General features: G+C 45.1%; 1 protein-coding gene across 2 annotated transcripts in view; it reads left to right on the top strand.

Moving 5' to 3' along the window:
* The window catches only part of MTNAP1 (mitochondrial nucleoid associated protein 1), a 229,966-nt gene that overhangs the window by 40,009 nt on the left and 169,265 nt on the right, over positions 1-20,692 (top strand). The window contains exon 1 of one of the 2 annotated variants that reach the window (XM_078654267.1): positions 10,828-10,960. The exons of the other annotated variant lie outside the window; for it this stretch is intronic. The gene's annotated coding sequence lies outside the window, so the exon portion shown is untranslated. Of the gene's footprint in view, positions 1-10,827; positions 10,961-20,692 lie in introns of those variants that run through there. 2 annotated transcript variants of the gene reach the window in all.

Below are 20,692 nucleotides of genomic sequence, written 5' to 3'. Positions count from 1 at the left end.
GCTCTCAAATCCCTCCACTGGCTCCCAGTCAGAGAAAGGGTCGTCTTCAAGGCCCTCTGCCTGGCCCACAAAACCATCAATAATAACGGTCCCCCCCTTCTTAAAGAATTTCTAATCCCATACAAAGCGGAGAGAGACCTCCAGTCCGGTGCAGAAAATTTTATCATAGTCCCGAGAGTCAGAAAAGCCAAGACCGGTGGCCGTCGCTTTTCGGTTCACACGGCAAAACATTGGAACCAGTTACCACGAAAACTTAGGACAGAACTGAACTACCTCCAGTTCAGAAAAACCTTAAAAACCCTCCTTTTCCCGCAGACATAAGCTCACTATACAGCTGAAATCCTTGGAGAATCAGGTCAGCGCTGGGATGCTCTCTGAGTTACTACGCGCTTTACAAAACCATTAAATAAATAAATAAATGTGTGTATGCCCAGTAGTTGCTCCTGTGCCTCCATGCCTGCACCCCCTTGCGCCAACAGTGAACGGCCCTCTAGCAGACTCGGTCTATGAGAATGTATTTCAATTGTTCACGGGGACCTATTTTGGGGCAACACACCGGGGGCCGAGTCATGAGTGAGCCTCCCGGTACTTGCCTGCCTGCTGGATTCCCAACCTTCTGAATATGGGGCAATTCCATAATTTTGGTCTCTCCGTAGACCTCTTGGGCTCAGTCTGGGGCACTGGAGTCCGCCGCGCCCCCAGTCGGGGTCCACTGATCATCACGTGCGGCTGCTGCATCACGTACTTCTGCTGCAACAGGCAGGGGCTCCTGCCCCAAGCCACACAGGATGGTTCATAGGTCCGAGGCCCGCCGGGGCCGTAGGCACGCGGGAGTCGCAGCCCAGACGTGGGCCCACAGTGCAGGCACTCACCGCAGGAGGGCCCCGGCAGTCTCCGCTGCCCGCCGCCAACCCCAGTTTAACACCAGCGCGGCTCCGACGAGGCACCCCGCAGGTCTCCTGCTCTCACCCCAGGCTCGTCCGCAGGAGATCAGGCCAACGGCAGCATCCAAGACCCCAGAGCAGGTCAGCAGGCATCCGGTAGCGATCCCCAAAGCAGTGTGGTACTGATGGGACAGCGAGTGGCCACGGCGGTCTGGTTGATGGCTGCCAACTTGAAGTGCGTCACATCGCGAGGCCTAGTGGGCGGGGCCAGTCCCCGAGCTCGCGTAAGCGCCCTCGCCGGCTCAGAAGCATCTCACCGGGCCGCAGGCAAGGCCGCAGGCCCCGATGCAGAGAATACTTCCCAATCGCCCCAAACCTTGCATTGGGGCCGCAGAACCGGTTCAGCAGCCGTTGGGGTAAATTTTAGCCCCAGCAGATCAGTTTGTGCAGATAATGTAGGCCAACACAGGGAGCCTCCGACGGAGCTCTATACAAGCACGTCTTCCTCCATTACCAGCGTAGCCACGCCCCCTCAGGTAGAGTACTATGTTTATCAGCCTTAACACATCGCTCTCCTGTCCTTTTCTCAACCGTTTCCTCCCAGCTGACAATGTTTCTTATTCTAATGGCAGCATGCGATATTCCACATGCACAGGCACTTGAGGAGGGAGGAAGAAGAGAAGGGAAAGGCCAATAGTATAATGACAAGAGGAAAGCAATAAATGTATAAACGGTTACGTTTTAATACATCATAATGATATAAGATCTTCTCTGTCTCTTTGAGAAAGTTAATTCAGCACATAATCCTTGAATCTGACTGGCATGCCTACAATTAATGAGGATCAGCCACTCAACTCTTTTTTACCTCTGTTCGTAACATTCAGTGGGGATCCAACAGGCTCTAGAGACATGATCAGATAGGTGGTGATTACACAATTGGTAGAAAGTCTGCTTTGTGGGGAGTTATTTCCCGTTTCGAATCCCACACCTCCATCTCTTCTAATATTGAATAAGGGTTCAGGTGCCTTATAATGGGTAGAAACTTGTGCCCCATTTGAAACATTTCACCAGTTCCTATTTTCCAGCATAATAGCTATCCCTGAGGATTTGATTGCCCACATGGCACCACTGAACTTGTCACCACTAAGTAATGTGGGTGCTTAATTCTGACCATGTCACAAACACATACTCTGCTTGGAGTCACTGCTTTTCTCTGATCATAGGAATGTTTAATTTAAGACTGTTTCTTTTCAACAGCATTGTACATTGTTTCCTTTTTGCTAGCTTCATCTATATTGACACCCTTTGCTCTTCCCTTGAACCAATGTGGCTGTAGCTTGGTAGAAGTATTTCTACCCTTAATTAATTCCAATTGGGTTTTATTAGTTACACTATAGGGAGTTGGACAGTATGCTTAAAGACGAGTTCTTATTGTGTATCTTACAGGTAAGTTGCCTTTTAAGGCCAATCGTATTGTTTCCTTTATTATGCAGTTTGCTCTTTCAGCCTGCCCATTACTCCAGGGATGATATAAAGAGGAACTGTAATGCTCAATACCAGAAAACTTAATTAATAAATCAGACATTTTACTGATATAAATTGTGTTTTGTTGCCAATCAGCACATATTTTGGGAAACCCTCTTGTGAGAACACTTCTTAAAAAAAATCCAAAATGCCTTTAGTAGTGGAGCAATTTAGAAATTCTCACTCAATCCATTTACTATAATAGTCTATCAGGACTATGGCATAACACATGTGAGGGGACAATCTATTCATAGGTCCAGTTAGGCCAACTCTCACCTTCAGCCAAGGCCTCTCAGGAAGTGTGACCGGTGTGAGTGGACATAAGCACACAGTCATGGTTTTAGCAGCATCCTTACACAACTGATGTCCATGCACAAACATGTCCACATCATGATCCATTCATGGCCACCAATACTCCATTACTATCATCTTTTTTTTTTCAGTCATACATTTGTCTCATTCGTCAAATCAACAAAGCTGGGTCTTAATGATAGGGGAGCCACTAGCATATAATTTCTTAGGATGACATCTTCCACCATGGTTTGTTCATTCTTCACCTTCAAGTCAGGGCTGTAGTTCACATCAAATCACTTCTCTTTTGGCTAACCCTTAATAATGAAATAAGAACAAATGGAATACACCGAGTTATCAACAATAGCGGTCATCCAATCCATGTTGCTTAGGATTTTCTCATCACGTGGCCTATTCAACAAGTATGCAACAGCAATGTCATCCTTTATTTTACACATATCATTGTCACATGAGTCATCAACACTTATCATACAAGATAAAAAATCAGCTGTTACATTGGATTTTCCATGAAGATACTCTCCATCAATTGCATATTTCTGCAATTTACTAGCCAATTTGGTTATACGGGGTGAAACTTTGTCTGAATTAAATTTTCTCCGTTTTTCTCACCAGTGGTTTATCATCCGTTTAATAAGAAATGGCCTACCCAATCAGAAACTTTTAAATTTGGATACAGCCCAGACACATGCTACGAGTTCACGCTCTATTACAGAGTAGTTAATTTCATGTCCTCTTAACTGGCGTGAAGCTAAGGCTATTAGTCGATCACTGTTGGTCCCTTTTGCCTCAGCACAGATCCCAGTCCAATGTGAGTGGCATCAACAGTCACTGCAAAATGCAGGGATTCCTTGAATGATTTTAATGATGGGGCTCTCTGTAATTCTTCTTTGAGATTTTGCATGCTTTATTCACACTTCTCACTCCATGTTAATGCAACATTCTTCTTTGTTGAAAGGAGGATGGGTCCCACTGTTAAATTTCTAATAAAATCACATAGACCAAGAAAAGATCGCCGTTCAACCCAGGGCCGGACTGGGAACCAAAACCGGCCCTGGCAAACTGCTCGACCGGCCCCCCTGAAGAGGAGGAGGAGTGCAGCCGAACTGTTTGTTAGGGCCGGTTTTGGCCGATTTTGTTACAGGGGGCCGATATTGTCAGCCCCTGGTAACAAAAACGGACACCCTGGAGGCCAAACCTGGCCCACATCATGGCGGCCCATCAGGGAATTCCCGTGCACGCTACAGCCAGACTGGTTCAACCCAATGTTGTTGGAAGGCTGTGGCGAATTGATAATGACAGAGATCAAGATAGGCTTGAGCTTGATTCCATCAGGACCAGTAGTGTGGCTCACATATTCCACCTTATCTTTGAAAAATTTGCATTTCTTCATCTTAGGGTTGAGCTACTTGCTTGGATCCTCCTAAACACTTCCCTTAAAATCTTTTGATGGCCTCCGGAATCTTTGGAGAACACAAATACATCGCTCTGGAAAGCTCTAACACTTGACATTACTTCAACCAGCTTATTCATAACCTTCTGGAATACAGAAGAGGCTGAATTGAGGCCGAAAAGCATCCAACCAAAATCTGAATGCTCCTTTAAGAGTAATGAAGGAAGTGAGAGCACGTGAATCCTTATGCAACATGATTTGTTGATAAACAGCTGTGAAGTTGTGTAGAAAATACCTTAGCATTGCCCAAAGTGGCCACCGTTTGATACACATGACGTAATGGTTGACTTTCTACAGCCACCTGTTGATTTGCCTAGCTTAAATCAATGCAGTGGCGTAGGAAGGGGGGTGCGGTGGGTATTAAGGGGGGTAACGTAACAAATGACAAAAATATGTGTTTTAAACACATATTTTTGCCATTTGTCAACCCGGGGGTGACAAGAAATGTTCAGCACCGGGTACCACCTGACCTTGCTACGCTACTGAATCAATGCATAGTCTAATATCGCCATACCTCTTTTTGACTATCTCGACAGTTGACATCCATGAAGATGCTGAAAACTATTTAATTATTCCATCCTCCAGTATTTTTTCAATACATTGTATATTTCTTTGTGAGCTGAACGGTATACATTGCATACCTCTTGTTTAATTGGTACACAATTCTACTTTAGCTTAATGAAGCCTTGTAAGCCTTTCAAGCTTCCCAGTTTCTCAGTGCAAAGACAATCAAATTCTTGTAGAATATTGTCAGGATCCATTTCAGTAACGATAAACACATAGAGTGCTTTACACAGGTTTACTAACATGCACAGACCTTGTTTTTCAGATCAACTCAATATGTAGATGCCATGGTTAACTACATATACCCTGGCTTTGGCAGTTCTCTCTTTAGAACTGAGACATGCATTGAAGACACATTTAAGATTGATCTTCTGTCCTTCAAATGCACCAGGCGTGATACAGCTGGGTTGAAGTGGTTCGTTATTTGGCAGCCTTTCCTATACTTTTTCAGAGATTATAGCAATGCGTGATCCAGTATCGACAAGAAACTCCACATCTTGCTGTTTAACTTTTGCAGTGCATTTCGGGAGATCATTTGAATTGTACTTATCCAGAATTGCTACTATCAAAATTAGATCTTCTAGATGTTCATCATTATTACTAATCTCATTATCACCCTCTTGGATTGCAAATATCTTCCTTTGGTGACCACTTGCATAACATACCTTGGCAAAACTATCCTTTTTTCACACTTGCTACACTCATTGCCAAGTGCAGGACAATTTTGTAGGAGGCCACATGACTACTGGATCCACAACGGTAGCATTCATTCTTGCTAGCCTCCTCATATTTAAGTTTTGGCTGATTGTTTTTTCCTTTAACCCTTGGACTTTCATACTTGGTTTGAACATTGGTGCACACAAGATTTATTTCATTAGATAGTTCTTACTTGGCTGATTATTCACAGCTCTTGATAGTGCTGATAACCTTGTCAGGACTAGGGTTTTTGGGCCACAATACTTTTTCTTGTGCTTTTTAACACGTGTGGCATGCTTAAACACTTGCTCACTGGTCGATTTGGCCCTCTCTATAGGGTCATCCCCAGACTTTTTTTTTCACCCTTCTTTTTCGGAACCCGTGTTTGTTGGTGTTTTAGGACTTTAGGCACTTTACCACTGCTCAGAAATGCTAAAGCTCCGCTGGTCTCTCCCTTAAACATGATGAAATTGGCTTACATCCACATTGGCACAATTGTAAGTCCTTAGTAAAGTGGTTTTACATGTACGCAGGGCCTGTAAATTAAATGCTACTTGTGGGCCTTCAGCACTGGTTGTTCCACCCACTTAAGTAGCCCTTTAAAGATGTTTCATGCCTGCCATTGCAGCCTGTCTGTGCAGTATTAAGCTGCTGTTTTGACTTGGCAAAATCAAACTCTTGCTAGGCCCAAATCTCACTTTTTAATACATATGTCACCCCTAGGGTAGGCCCTACACAGCCCAGAAGGCAAGGTGCAGTGTATTTAAAAAGTTAGACATGTACTTTTAAGTTTTAATTCTGTTATTACACCTAGTAAGTTGGAACTTTCAATTGGTAGGAGATAGGAATGTCGAGTTTGATGTCTAAAGAAGTGTAATTTAAAACCCTCTTTGATGGTAAAGTCAGATTTAAGTCACAATTCTGATAATGCCACTTTTAGAAAGTTGCCATTTTCTTGTCCTAAACCATTTGGTGCCAGCTGCTCTCAGGCAGTGATACAGAGGGGAAATACATTTTGGGAGAAAGGACTATCTCTGACTTGATGAGGGGGAGGAGATGTCGCCTACCAAACTTGCACATCACAAGGCTCTACCTCAGCACACTCACAAAATGTTTGACACTAGTCTTTTGTGCCCCCAGACAAGCTGGGGCCAGGGGAAGGGATCAAAGAAATTCCAAAGCATCCCTTGGTGCTCGTTCGTGTTTTTTTTTTTTTTTTTTCTCTCTCTCTCTCTCTCTCTCTCTCTCTCTCTCTCTCTCTCTTCTTCTCTCTCTCTCCTCTCTCCTCTCTCTCTTCTCTCTCTCTCTCTCTCTCTCTCTCTCTCTCTTCTCTCCTCTCTCTCTCTCTCTCTCTCTCTCTCTCTCTCTCTCTCTCTCTCTCTCTCTCTCTCTCTCTCTCTCTCTCTCTCTCTCTCTCTCTCTCTCTCTCTCTCTCTCTCTCTCTCTCTCTCTCTCTCTCTCTCTCTCTCTCTCTCTCTCTCTCTCTCTCTCTCTCTCTCTCTCTCTCTCTCTCTCTCTCTCTCTCTCTCTCTCTCTCTCTCTCCCCCCCCCCCCCCCCCTATAAATGCCTCCTACTTCAAAGTGGGCACCAGGTATACATTTGGACTCGCAGACCAAACTTTTCAGCACACTCCTGGACCTGCGGATACTACAGCATGAGACTGCTATGCTGCTCTGCTACCAGAAAGACTGCTACCCCTGTGCCCCTGCTACTCTGCTGCCTGCTTGCGAGAAGGAAGATTGGACCGGAACCCCCAGGCTGAAGTGACTCCAAGGGTCAGCTGACAGACCTCCTGTTCTGAGCTACAGGCACATATCAAGCTCCAGAGGCTCCCTGCATCTGCCCCGCTGACCTACAGATTGGACCTGCAACTAGACCTACTTGAGCGCTGCTGGCCTCTGCTGGAATGAATTCCTGATCCTCAAGAGGTGCCCCTCAGGTCCTGGACCCTTCGTGTGGCATCAGTTTAGCTTTATCAAGAAAATGAGGAATCCTGAAGGTTTGGGCTCTTTGTGACCATGAACAGGCTTGTTCGCCCAAGATCTTGCCGCCCCTCAATGCAAAAGTCAGGGGAAACCTACTCTTCGTGCTACAGCAACCGCCACCAACGACTGGCAACGTGACATCTGCACTTTGTGCCACTACATCGACAGCCTGCGGTGACCACCAATGTGAACCTCCAGCAACGACCGTTCGCAACGCCTGATAGGATCCTCGTGCCACTGCACCGCCTATGAGCAGCGCCCCGGCATGCTCCTCGCTCTACAGCGAAGGTCATCTGCGATGCTCTCTGTGCTCCTCGTGGCCTCTTCCACCGCAAACTGGAATCTTTGCACCAGACTTTGTAGGTAAGTCTTTAAGCAGGACTTACCTGGTCCCTGAATCGAGCAGATAGCCACGAGTGGTGCTTTGTGCTTTTAGGTGTTTTACTTACCTGAAATCTTTAAAATGTAATCTCTCTGGCACTCCTAAATGGATTTTTGTCATTTTGGTCTCAAAAAATGTATAACTTTTTATGATTTTTCTTAATTGGTGTAGGATTTTTCTTGTGTTATGTTTTCACTTTATTACTGTTTTAGGCGCTGCATAAATACTTTACACATTGCCTCTAAGTTAAGACTGATTGCTTTTGTGCCAAGATACCAGAGGGTTAAGTACATGTTTTTGTGGGGTTTGCTTTTGTTTCACCTGACAGGAATTGTGGTTGCTGCTTGAGTAGGGTTTTACTCCCCCTCAACCCGTAACCCACAGTTGTGTAACGGAACTTGAGGGGGCCCCCTGCAAGGTACATGAAGAGGCCCTCCCCCAGACTAAATCAAAAGCTCTCAGGCCAGAGTACTCTGCTGAGGGGGCTCACCCCACCACAGGGTCTACGTCAGCCTATGTTACGCCACTGGTAACCCAGTTTCCTACAATCACAAATCATTTCATCTGCGTTGAGTAATGACATGTAGATGAAAACACGCGTAATGTTGCAGCATACTCTTCAATGAATTCACCCAGTGCCTGCTACCTATAACAAAAGTTATGATTTTCCATAATACTGTGAATTGTGCCAAAATATTCTTCCATTTTTTTTGCTTCATTTTACTGATCCCAGATTTCTTCTTCATCTGGTGCTACATTATCAAACAATCATCTCCTTTCTGTTTCTAGACAATTGTATAAAGGATCCTTCTTGTGTCTATGCTATCCATTGCTATTAAATGCATTTCAAAGCTTTTCATCCATTGACCCAACCTTTCCCTGGGAGGTCCTGTTAGTTCTAAAAAAAAGTTGGTGGCACATTGAGATGGCGCAATAATATCTGTAGGAAGTCCTGTTTGGGGTTGCCAGCTACATCATAGGCGCAATCAGGCCTAGAAATAGGCTCATGGTATCACAGATGGGATTATGTTTTACATTAAGTTATTTATTTAATTTCACGTGTTTTTTATATCTATGTATTTATCTATCCCTTAGGACATATTGTGTTGGGTAGGAGTGCGTAACATATGATGTTTTTTAAATATTGTGCCGTATTTTGAGAATTGGGCCAACAAATTATGTATTAATGCATTGTTTTGTATTATAACGCTCTGTGTTATGCACTTTGATGGTTTTAATCTAACCGAATAAAGTTAAACTTGAAAACTTTAAAAAAAAGAATGTCTCTCACCTTTACATCTGCACCTCTGCCCTCTGTTATCGACAACAATGGTTTTAGATCTGTTTGGTACCACTCATGGCCGATCTTTATGTAACTTGTATAAGTTTTCAATTGTGACCACTATTTGGGGTCACTCATGTCCACTGCCAGCATGGGCGCCTATATGGTTTCTCTCATCGCCAATATTAATCCCCAGTAAAGTACATGGAAGAATGTCTCATATTCTTGGCAGTTGCATTTTTAACTCTCTGACTGGGTTGTCTGCTGTTGTCTAAATCTGGAGCTCATCGGAATTGTGTTTATGGTCTTGTGGCACCTGTTAGCAATGTATACTGCCAGAGGGCACAATTCCTCATAATTCTATACCACGCGCCCACCCCAGCCTTTCCAGAAAGCCCACCCCAGACATTACCTTTCTGACATGCACACAATCCTAATTTCCATGCCTTTCAGGATACATTTAAATTGCCAATGTGATATTTGTGGAATGCTTATTGGTGTTAATTCCTCAAATGAACAGAAAATACTGGGTTCCGTTAAAAAAAAAACACATATATGCCTATTTTTTGTCGAGCCTTACATATATACTCAAACTCTAGATCAAAAAATTGCTCTAACTTCAAATACAAATGGCACGCCATAGGGGAAAACCTGCTTTCCCGTTTGCCTTCTTTATACACCACTTTCTAAGCAGTCTTTCACCTTTATTGATAGTAATAATGGATGTGTTAGCTGCAAAAGAGCAACTCTAAATTGAAAGGTGTTGAGGGGTGGTTACTTTGTATCCTGAAACCTTTAATCCAGACAATGCCACCCTTATTTGTAGGGTGAACCTTCCCTGGAGACTTCAAACAGCCCACACGCAAAGTGCCTTCCCTTTCTAAAAATAGCTTGTTGCCAGTGACTTCAGTGGGATCACAACTCGCGAAAGACTCAATGGATTGCTAGGAATGCATTTCAGGAGACACACAGCTCCTCGTACAGGAGTACATTTACACTTTTAAATACTCAGTCACGCATTCATACACATCACGCATGCATACTCCAAAACACTCCATATCCATATACATGCTCTCGTACAACAACCCATGTGTTTAGCTCTTCTGTCCTTATAAATTCTGTTTCCTCTAAGACTCCATGCACGGCTTGATGCAGTTTAACCGCTCTGACACAGTTGGAAAATTGTCTTTGCTGAGCTGTTCAAGAGAAGCTGCCTCCCTTTTTAGGTCGAGCCTGGGTAGCGCATGCGCTGCTCTGCGAGCCATGCTGTATAGGAGTATGTACTTGAAGCCCCGCCCACTCTCCGTCCATATTTGTCATTGGCTTGTGTCATTGTTCTTCATAAATGCTGGCTTCTGATTCGTTAATAGGCTTGTTAGTCCCTCCTTAGTACTGCCTTGTCTTCAATTGTAACCTCACATGAGGACTGGCCCTTTTACTTCAGTTGTTACACCGTACTTCTTCTTTAGTCTGTTAGCACCATTTTCTTTAATGAGTTTCTCTTACTGCAGGAGGGCTTCTCATTTGCAGTTGTGACCACCTCTGCCAATGCGTGCTTTCTTTACTTGCCGCTGGCTGAAGGGTTCCCGGCCGATTCATTTACCAATTGTATTTTTGTTTTACATTACAGTGTTTTCGTAGCTCAGCACGGCGGCCACTTCATGGACGCCGCGCTTTCACTTTTACATCTCCGCACCACACGCTTTATGGACGCTTTAGGTGCATCGCGCCGGAAATGCGGCTGAGCCCAGAGCGGGGGCAGCAATTTAAAGCATAACAGCTCAGCCCTGGGGCGTTTAGAGCAGGCGGCATGCATGGCGAGGGGCACCGTGCACATCACCGCTTCCGAGCAGCCAGCCCAGCTGACAACATGGCCAAAGGTAATTTTCATTCTCCTCCTCCCCACCTTGTTTCACAGTGCAGTGTTTTTGTGGTTTTAGTAAGGCGTCCAAGGGAGCTGCACTTTCACTTTTACATCTCTGCAGCACACGCTTCACAGAGGGGGCATTTCAAGAATAGTTAATAACATGTAATTAACTCTGAGTCACCGCCTGGGAGTGAGTCATACTCATGCCTTCTTTTAACTGCTGCTTTGGCTGTGTTTCTCTGGAACTAGTTAAAGCTATGCTTTTTCACTAACCAGCATTTATTAAAATGGCTGTCCATTTACAAGAAACGCTGGGAAAAGTGCGCGCTACTTCTGGCTACTTCTGTTCGCTCTCCTCCCTCCACCTCCACCTTCAGAAGTCAAGGCGTTGTTTCATCTCAGCTCTCTTCCCCTCCCCCGCGCGTAAGCTCTTTTTTTTGGGGGGGGGGGGATAAAAGAAAATATGGAGGTTGTCTAACTAAAAAAACCTGCCTTGTTTCCTCAGAAAACGCAGATGCTGCTTCAGAGGAAAACATCAGACCTTTCTGCCCCTGCCTGCCACATTGCTCTGTCGTATACTTCCCCATGGCCTTCGTGCCCCTTCCCCCTCAGCGCCATCATTTTTGCTTCCCCACACCCACACCCTCAGTTTTGCTTCCCCCATCCACCCCGTCTGAGTTCCTTCTGCTACCTTCTGTTTGCAACGCCCCCACACACACTATTAAACAAGCATCTGCAAAGCAATAGGTCTTGCATTTACAAGAGTTTAAGCTATTGGCATTGTAAATGACCATGCCTTTTATTTATGTTTTAAAAACCAATACATAAATAAAAGACTTTGGGCCAGATGTAGGTAATCCAGATTTACCGATTCTAAAATACCGAATTTTACCGGTTCGGTAATTTAGAATCGGTAAATGGGATGTAGGTATTCATTCGATAAGTATTACCGAATCGTTAAGATTCGGTAAATACCGAATCGGTATTTACCGATTCGGTAATTCCCATTAATTCCTATGGGCCTGGAGGCCCATAGGAATGATCGGGAATTACCGAATCGGTAAATACCGATTCGGTAAAAGGGGGAACACATTGAAGGGTGGCAGGGTGTCACTTTGACACCCTGTTGCACCCCTGAATAGTGTATGGGTGCACATGTGGCACACAAACATGCCCTACGGGCATGTATGTTTGCCACATGGCACTGTAACCATTTGCAAAAAATTGCTTCTTTTGGGGTTTTCGATATTTACCATCAACTTGTAGTTTGTGGTAAATAACAAATCCTAAAATGGGAAAAGCACTCATTTGAGTGCTGCCTACATTTAGGATTCGGTAATTTACCGAATTGGTATTTAAGAATTCGGTAATTTAACGATTCCTTAAATTACCGATTCGGTAAATTAGCGAATCCTTAATTTAGGCCCCTACATCTGAAAAGCCAAATACCGGTCGGTAACGGCCGAAATTCGGTAATTTCGGCCGTTACCGACCGGTATTAGGCTTCCTACATCTGGCCCATTGTCATTTACAATTCCAATCGCTCAAACTCGCGAGACCTATTGCATTGCAGATGCTTATTTGGGTATAGTGTTTATGTTTGGGCAGACTAGAGCAACAGACAAAGGCAGCAAAGGTCAGACTTTTTGGCTCATAAATTAGCTGAACGATGTAAAAGCAAAATGTGCTAAAATAAACACTGTAGAGAGGTACATACTTAAAAACACCAAAATACGAAAATTGAAGTCAACTTGGTGAGTGTGGAGGAAAGGCAGCTCTGATGTTTCTCCTCCACCTGCTACAGAGCTCAGATACCTGGAGGCAAAGTACAAAAGCCCCCTTGCCGGTGTCTTCTTTCCAAGGCGACAGCATGGCTCCTACTGATCTGAATACTTGCTTGGCCTGTTTCTAGTATTGAAACAGATTAAAACAGAAGCACTTGTGTCCTAAATATATCAATCCTGACTTAAGGACATTCCAAAAAGCAATATGTATGGTTGTGGAAATGTGCCTTTTAATGAGCACACCGGCGCAGGGGTCACCCTTCTCTGTCCTCGGGTCCGTAGACCAACAAAATAGAGATTGGCACTGAAGCTGGAATTCAAATAACAAGTTTATTAATCACTCAGGAGTGGGACCACATCCATACAACACCCTAAAGTGTCCAGGAGGTAGTACATTGAATACACAGACCAAGGTGCTTATATGCACACTTTGTTGCAGAGTAAGCATGTAGATACAAATAGAAGGTACAAGCCTACACAGGAATAGTTACCGACAAACATGGGCAGATGGGAGATCACTTAGTCAGCAAAGTGGGAGGGGTAACAGAACTGTTTACGACAGCAGAAAATCGTTGACAGTTACATCTTTAACCAGGTGCATTTCACAGCTACAATCTCTGCACATACTGTTGTGTGGCGTTTTAGGCTCCGAGTGATTTTCCAGATTCATGCCCTTATATAGGTACAATTCACATTGCCCTTGTATTGGCATAAAAATCAAACCCTTATTTAGGCATAGCCCATGCTACCCAAATACAGGCATGGCTACTTCCACCCGTACCAAACGTCACAACGATTTCTTGGAAAACTGGCTTAAGCAGTTAGGGAACTTCCCCTTGCTTGAATTTTGATTTCTCCAAGAACTCAGTTACTTTACAATGAACAACTATTCCCCAGGGGTTCATTATGACGTTCATATGCCCGACCTTACATCAAACTATGGCATTCCTAAACACCTTCAAGGTATACCTTCACTTGCTATGGCAAACTACGGTGGTTCGGAGCAGTTCGACTATCTACATGCCCGACGCAGCTCGCTACAGCAAGTGCCGAAGGAAGCCGACTCTCCAGCTGACGCACTGATCAGGAAGCTGCCGTTCTCCTGCCGAGAATCCAGCTCCAGTGTTTCCGGCTCCCCTTGCAGGGTGTTGGGAAATCGAGTCCCGAGACTGAGATACCAGACCTCCTTCATTCTAACCAAGGTATGGAGCTGATTGGAACCTAGAGAAACCTTTGGTAGATTCTTGGCAAAAACTAAACCTTTGCTACACAATACTTACTACTTCCCTCGTACTAGCCTTAGGTTAGGTACAATGACGTATGCGTATTTTAGAAGCACCAGTTGAGTATTTTAGCCTGTGTATTTATTTATGTATTTTTATATGGCTTAGAAACCATACAATGCTCTTACAGTATTATTTTATAATACTATTCTCGCTGTACGCATTATACTTTACAGTCTGCCTAACGATTGTAGCAGTTCACTTGATTGATTGGTTGAATAAAATTTGTATCGCGCAAACAATAACCCGAAGGCATCAAGGCGCCTAACAGAGCATATCATATTCATCAGCACGACACCATTACATGTAGGCCTGCACAAAGAGATGCGTCTTCAAAGCACTTCTGAAAGCCTAAAGAGTGGGTAGGGATCTTAGTTCTAGAGGGAGGGCATTCCACCACTTGGGCGCCAAGGTGGAAAAAGCCCTGCCACCCCATTTAGCTCTCCTGAATCGAGGGGATGACAAAAGAAGTCTACTAGAGGAACGCAGATCCCTAGAGGGGGTATATCGGGACAAGATGGATCCTACACCAGTGGGACTGTTTTTAGCTAGGGCCCTATAGGTCATACATAGGGTCTTAAAGTGGATGCGGTCCACAACAGGAAGCCAATGTAACAGCTTTCTGGCCGCTGTAGCTGAGGCACGTTTGGGGAGCTCCAGGACAAACCTGGCAGCAGCATTCTGGACTACCTGCAAGCGCTGCAGTAGACTTTTATTCATTCCCGCATACAGCGCATTGCAGTAGTCCAGCCGGGAGCCAATGAGGGCAACTGCAAGCTGTTTCCTTGCCTGCAGTGATAGGTAGTGCCTGATCCTCCTCAGAATATGGATAATGGCCCAGCAGGTAGAGATAGTTCTACTGACCTGTTTACCCAAATTGAGGGCAGGATCAATCGTGACCCCAAGATTTTTTGCAGCGGAAGTAGGGGTGGGGCAGACTCCTAATGAGTCTGGCCACCAACAGGATGACCATACATCATCTTTCCCTCCAAACACCATCACCTCCGTCTTCTCTCCATTCAGTTTTAATGAATTATGAATCATCCATTGACCGACCGCCTCCATACAGGATCTAAAATTGGAGGCAGTCGGAGCACCTGACTGGGAGAGAGAGACAAGGATCTGGGTGTCATCCGCATAGGATACTATCTCCATCCCGTAAGATCTAATAAGCCTGGCAAGTGGGGTCACATAGATGTTGAATAGGGTCGGACTAAGAGCCGACCCCTGGGGACCCCACATTGCACAGGTAGGGATGGAGACAGATACTCCCCCAACTTCACTCTTTGCACTCGATGACTGAGGAAAGAAGTGAGTAGATCTAGGGCAGCCCCCTGGACTCCAACCTCCCTCAGTCGAGCTGTTAACACTGAGGGAGAAAGGGTATCGAAGGCCGCCGTCAGATCCAGAAGGATCAGGAGGGTGGTCTGGCCCCCATCAACACACGTGCAGATATTATCCAACACTATAGTGAGGGCCGACTCGGTACTATGTTCCCTCCTGAAGCCATGTTGGGAAGAGTCAAGGCAGCCTGAGCTCTCAACAAAAGCAGCAAGATGCTTGTTAAGATGGGCTTCTAGCATCTTTGCTGGAGCTGGGAGCAGTGATATGGGGCGGAATTTTTTTAAAACCGCAGGATCTAACGAGGCCTTTTTAAGTAAGGGTTTTACCACCGCGTTTTTCCATTGGGTGGGGAAGAGGCCATCCCTCATGGCTCCATTCATAATGTCAACAGGAGGAGGCAGGAGAGTTTCCCTGCACTGTTTGAGAATCCTGAGGGGGCATACATCCAAAGGAGAGACAGATTTAGTTCTATTGAGAAGGCTATCCAGATCCTCTAACGACAGAGGGGGGAAGGAATCTAAAATCCACAAAGGGGGGTTTTCTGCAGGGGCACGGTCCATAACCCCCAAGGCAGGAGGCCCGCTGATAAGAGATCTTTGCAGCTCCAAGGCGGAGTAGATGTCTAATATTTTTGCCTGGAAAAAAGAGGCAATATTATTACAAAGCTCTTGGGATGCTGCTACGGGATCTGGGGTTTGGAGGGTTATAAGGGAGTCCACTGCCCTGAAGAGCTCCTTAGGAGAGGACAATGAAGTTGTCAGGTCCACGAAATGCTCTTGTTTAGCGTTTATGATTTCAGCCTTATATTTCCTCAGCAGAGTCTTATGAGCTTCCTTATCCTTTAAGTCCCAGCCAGAGTGCCATTATCGCTCCCGTCTCCTTACTTCTTGTCTGAGGAGTCTAAGATGTTCAGAAAACCAAGGGGCTGATGGCCTTTTTCTGGCTCGATGGCATAATTGGACCGGGGCTAGTTCATCCAGTGCCTCAGTCACAGTCCTTTCAAATTGTAGGACTGCTGTAGGGACACTTTCCCCTTGAGAAAATGACAGATTGATTGCCCACGGGGCAAAAGAGCTATTTGAAATGTTCTTGAAATTCCTGCGATGTACCTTCTTGCTCGGGATATTTTTAAACGTGTGTATGAGCGGGCAAGCTAGCTCAAACGGAACGGCCAGGTGATCAGACCATGACAGAGAGATAGAGTCCTTAATCGTCAGCCTCTCGTCATTGGAAAAGATTCCGTCGAGCGTGTGGCCTGCTCGATGAGTAGCCCCTTTGACCAATTGGGCAAGTCCACAAGCTGACATGGCATCGAGCAAGGAGATGGTATCCTTGATGTCGTGTCTCTCTAAATGAAAGTTAAAATCTCCCAGAACCGTAAAATCTTTCCGACCAAAATAGGGTTTTAGGACGTGGAGCAGCCGCTGTCCAAAATCAGTACGTGGACCAGGGGGGCGATATACCAAAATTCCGTTAAAGAGGACTATGTGGCCACTTCTTATGGAGAAGAAGAGGGCTTGAAAGCTGTCCGTGGGGTCAGAGATAGGGACAGTGTGGCAATGAAAATGATCCCTATAAAGAATAGCTAGCCCTCCTCCCATCCGGACCAGTCTATCTTGACGAGCCATGCAGTATCCTTCTCGGACTGCTTCAATAAGATCAGGGCCGGAGGAATCCTTAGCCCAGGTTTCCGTTACAAAAACATGGGAAGGCTTCCTGTCTAATACGAATTCCCTAAACATGATGTTATTTTTAATAAGCGAGCGGGCATTTAGGAGAATACAGTCTTCCTTGGATGTCCTAACTCTGGAGGAAGAGGGTTGTTTAGGCATAAGACTGAATGCGGGGAAAGTGGAACTTACCGTACCTGACATCCGGCATCCACACGACAAAGGGCGTAAGAGATCGTCAGGGGTAAATGTATGGAAACAAGTGAGCCTAGGAGGTTTAAGCTCAAGCAAGGTCTGAATGGGATATCTAAAATACAGGGGGTCAGGGATATCTAAGCCATACGTCCAGATGTCCAGCCCGTCCTCAGCGCGGACGGGCGCAGACGGGCTGGACTCTGGCGCGCCATATTGGCCGGTTTAAATAGGGCTCTAGCGAGTCCACCTGACTGCTAGAGCGCGGATCAGTGCGGCGCTTCCCCAACACCCACCCAAGATGGCGCCCACCTAATTCTAAAAAGCGATGAACCGGCCCGCCAAAGTAGCGGTGAGGGCACAGTTATCGTGTGGCAATGCGACCCGGGGTTAAAACCAGGGGAAAACTATAGACAAATGAATATTTTAAAATAATTAACAAAACGGGATATTTAAAAACGCAAAAGCGTCCTGATGCAGGCGTAAATGCAGCAGTAATGAGCCTAAGCAGAGAGATCCTACCTCCTGCCTTCCTTAAGTAGTGAGCCCAGGAACAGCCTCTAGCCAGTCCACCTGACTGCTAGAGCGCGGATCAGTGCGGCGCTTCCCCAACACACACCCAAGATGGCGCCCACCTAATTCTAAAAAGCGATGGACCGGCCCGCCAAAGTAGCGGTGAGGGCACAGTTATCGTGTGGCAATGCGACCCGGGGCTAAACCCAGGGGAAAACTATAGACAAATGAATATTTTAAAATAATTAACAAAACGGGATATTTAAAAATGCAAAAGCGTCCTGATGCAGACGTAAATGCAGCAGTAATGAGCCTAAGCAGAGAGATCCTACCTCCTGCCTTCCTTAAGTAGTGAGCCCAGGAACAGCCTCTAGCCAGTCCACCTGACTGCTAGAGCGCGGATCAGTGCGGCGCTTCCCCAACACCCACCCAAGATGGCGCCCACCTAATTCTAAAAAGCGATGGACCGGCCCGCCAAAGTAGCGGTGAGGGCACAGTTATCGTGTGGCAATGCGACCCGGGGTTAAAACCAGGGGAAAACTATAGACAAATGAATATTTTAAAATAATTAACAAAACGGGATATTTAAAAACGCAAAAGCGTCCTGATGCAGGCGTAAATGCAGCAGTAATGAGCCTAAGCCACTTGCATGAGAAAGAAGACTGTACAATAAACCTTTTTATTGAAAACACCTGTCTCTCTATTTTCTCTGCAACTCTGTAGAAACGAAGCATGCACGATTGACTGAGTGAAATACCTATCAATTGTTTGCGCAACTCTGAGACACATATTCTTATTCTTGTGAAACAAAGTTGTCATGTTTGTGCGGATGTCAGAAACGAATCCCTTCTTGTAAATTCAAGAAAGTTTCTAGTGACCTCTGAGCTAGCTGGCACTAACAATTAAGTTTAGTATATTCGATAGAGACCTAGTTGACCTCAGTCCTACGTCTAATCTATAGGATATATTATTCCAATGCGCAGAGCCTATTGGGAATATAGGAACTACACTACAATACCTTGCCTTGGCCCAGTACAGAGGGAGTTAACTAAAGTTGATGACACAAGCAGAATAGAAAGGCAAGCAACAGTGAAGACAGAAGCATTACATAGCTAACAAAATGGATGCCACAAACAAAATGGCTTCAGCTTATGCTAACAGGATTTGTTTTCGATTTCCACATGGTGCATCCTCCTATCAATAACAATTCAAAAGAGATCACATAGAAATATCATATTACAACGGAGTCACGTATTCGTGTTGTAAATTCTTCTTTTATTCTTCTTTAACGCCTTAGGTCAATCAGCCCAGACAACTTATTTTGTCTGTAAGATTTTCTGGTTGTTACAAACAAGTGGATGAATCCAATCACTCTTGGTAATATCTTTGTACAATTCTGTAAGTTCACTCTAAATGGGCACCCACATCAAAACTGTTCTTTTTGAATCTTCAGTTTTGATAATTAGATGCATTGGGCATCACCATCTATGAGAGAGTGTCCATCCAATCAATAAAGTGAAAAGTGCAAAATCCTCACTGTAGGATATGTGTAAAGGAACGCTGAATGGACTCTGACACAACACGCGACCATTCGATGTTCCTTTACACATATCTTACAGTGATGATTTTACGCTTTTGATCTCTATTGAATTGGCATTGATAGGAGGATACACCCTACATATTGCTTTTTGGATATCCTTAATTCAGGATTTATATATATTTTGGATACAAGCACTTCTGTTTCGATCTGTTTCTAGGCTTGTTTATAACATGATTCCGTAGCAGTGGGTACATGAACAGTTGGGCGCTTACTTTCGCTGTTTAACAAATACAGACACACATACCAGTGCGATCATCAGGCAACCCATGTTGCTGTGTTCTCATTGTTGTTGGTATTGTTTCTAGTATTGCTTATATCACCCCAGTACATCGTCATAAAGAACAGACCAATATGGAGACAAATGTAAACAATGCTTACTTTCAAGGAATTCCCCATGCGGCCGGAGTGTTTAAGATTCTGATTATGAATTCGAGTTTAAGCAAGAGATAGAGGGAGAGGTCACTGTGCGGGGAAAGCGGCGATTGGAGAGAGACAGAGGGTTAGATAGCAGGGGAAACTCCTGCAACCAGAGGATGGGGCGGAGGACTGATTACAACGACCACACGATTTTAGTTTCAACATGAGGCAGATGTACACAGTTAATGCCTCACCCCTATTGCTGTATTAGCAGTGGCCATCTTTGAGAGGACCCTGGACCATCAATAAATGGTGGCCTCCAGTTAAAACTGTAACCGAAAATTTCCATTTTGAGAGGGTTTTACTGAGTTTAATCGGTAAAAATCAAAAACCTGATACTCTAAATATTCAGTACAGACTGCAGGTATCAAAATACACAAGAATTGATGGCGGAACAGAGAAGGAACGTGGTCTACACGGTGTTCATTGAGGAGATATGTCATCAAGAACAGGTAACTTACTGATTGTCCCAGCTTCAACCTGAGGTTGTGTAAGGCTGTGTGAGGTTGTGTGGAGCCTTATGTAAGGCTCCACGTGATGTGCAAGGCGGCCCTTGGTGTGAGGAACCTGCCCAGTGAAGTGTAGCAAAGTAGAGCTGGGAGGTGATCTGCATGCGTGAAGAAATGCTCACTCCAACGCGGCACAAAGTAGACGCAAGTATTACCCCACCTCCTTGGAAGGCACGGCGTGGGTGCAAAGTGCCGGACTGATGTGATCATGTGGAGAAAGAGGAGTGCTGGGAGAACCGACTCAAACATGGCAAAGGTATGGAGATGTCTGACGAAAGGGAGTTGCGGATAGGTACAGATCTCGGACCTATCCATGGTTATCTGGAGCAGCTGATCAACCGCAGGCAGAACTCTACAAGATTGTCACTAAATAAGGCCTGTAGGAACCACAGGAGCCTCAGGTAGAGTACTATGTATATTAGTCTTAATGTAA

This window comes from Lissotriton helveticus, chromosome 7 (assembly GCF_964261635.1).
Source record: "Lissotriton helveticus chromosome 7, aLisHel1.1, whole genome shotgun sequence".
NCBI lineage: Eukaryota > Metazoa > Chordata > Amphibia > Caudata > Salamandridae > Lissotriton > Lissotriton helveticus.
This window is presented reverse-complemented; position numbering and strand designations above follow the sequence as displayed.